The sequence below is a fragment of the Achroia grisella genome, unplaced genomic scaffold, assembly GCF_030625045.1.
Source record: "Achroia grisella isolate CSIRO2021 unplaced genomic scaffold, CSIRO_AGI_Agris_v1 utg12026, whole genome shotgun sequence".
Taxonomy (NCBI): domain Eukaryota; kingdom Metazoa; phylum Arthropoda; class Insecta; order Lepidoptera; family Pyralidae; genus Achroia; species Achroia grisella.
The window spans coordinates 12501-13839 of record NW_026712595.1 but is presented as its reverse complement, the minus strand read 5'-3'; the positions used below and the strand labels follow the sequence as shown (position 1 = coordinate 13839).

General features: G+C 55.7%; 2 non-coding genes across 2 annotated transcripts in view; both read left to right on the top strand.

Moving 5' to 3' along the window:
• Positions 1 to 528: 528 nt before the first annotated feature.
• LOC131854522 (5.8S ribosomal RNA) lies at positions 529 to 682 on the top strand. Its single transcript, XR_009358055.1, has one exon. It is a non-coding gene; the product is annotated as a 5.8S ribosomal RNA (ribosomal RNA).
• A 474-nt stretch (positions 683 to 1156) lies between these two features.
• LOC131854525 (large subunit ribosomal RNA) overlaps positions 1157 to 1339 on the top strand; it is a 4127-nt gene continuing 3944 nt past the window's right edge. Inside the window, exon 1 of the ribosomal RNA XR_009358057.1 lies at positions 1157 to 1339. This exon is cut by the window's right edge and continues 3944 nt beyond it. This is a non-coding gene — a ribosomal RNA (large subunit ribosomal RNA).

Below are 1339 nucleotides of genomic sequence, written 5' to 3'. Positions count from 1 at the left end.
GATAAAAGTCACGCCCGGAAGGGTAGGTGGCAAGAAAGAAAAAGGAAAGCTCAAAAAGATTTGATAAGTGTTGAGGCGCACTTAAGGCACAGTACTTGGCTTGTCCCCGATGCTCAGTGCGCAGAGGGGCGGATAGAGCACGGCCGAGTATATAAGATAAGTCGAGATGAATTTAAAAAGCGAGCGAAAGACTTGAAAAGTGTTAACGGCCAGTGCTGGCTTGTTCCCGATGCTCAGTGCGCAGAGGGGCGGATAGAGCACGGCCGAGTATATAGATGAATTTAAAAAGTATACAAGATGAATTTGAAGAAGGCCGATGCTGGCTTGAGTCCCGACGCTCAGTGCGCGGAGGGACCGCGAAAGCAGGGCCTCTCAAGAGTATGGTGAAAGGACCAAACCTAGGGTAGGGAAGGACCGAGCCCCGCGGGGCCGGCCGCCCTCGCCCCGTTATACAATAACGATACACGAGAAGTTCAATTACATTTTTGATACACGAGAAGTTCAAGAACAAAAACAAACTGAAATGACTACCCTGAGCGGTGGATCACTCGGCTCGTGGGTCGATGAAAGACGCAGCAAACTGCGCGTCGTCGTGTGAACTGCAGGACACATGAGCATCGACATTTCGAACGCACATTGCGGCCCTGGGCTAGAACCAAGGGCCACCCCTGTCTGAGGGTCGTTTTTAAAAGAGACACTTGTGTTTCGCCCACGGTTGTCCCGCTCTGAGCCCTCGAGGCCGTCTCGATACTCTTGCGAGAGCGTCGAGCCCCCTCGACCGGTGTTCGGATGCTGTGGACGAGAGGGAGCCCGCGGGCCTTCTCTTGCCGCCTCCGAAAGGAGGAGGGACCAAGAGGTAGGCCCCCGCCTCCCGACAAAGCTGCACGAGCGGAAAGGAAGCCTCCAAGGGTGTAAATGAGCCTCTCCCCGGCACGACCGGGGGGCAGGCTCCCCGTTCCCCCAAAGGGTCGGGGTCTTGTGGAGTGTCGTTCCCAGTCTGGCCGAGCACGACCGTTGACGATAAAATCCGTGAACAGGTCCGTTGCTCGCGCGTTTTTGTGGAACCTCCCAAGCCCACCCCGGCGGGGCCTCGGGTCCAGGCGCCCCGGACGGACTCTCCGTTTCCCTCAGCAGAGATAACAATAAGAACAAATCTCGACCTCAGATCAGGTGGGACTCCCCGCCGAATTTAAGCATATTAGTAAGCGGAGGAAAAGAAACTAACAAGGATTCCCTTAGTAGCTGCGAGCGAACAGGGAGAAGCCCAGCACTGAATCCCAAAGGCCCCGCCTTTAGGGAAATGTGGTGTTTAGGAGTGCCCGATCAACCCGGGAACCGT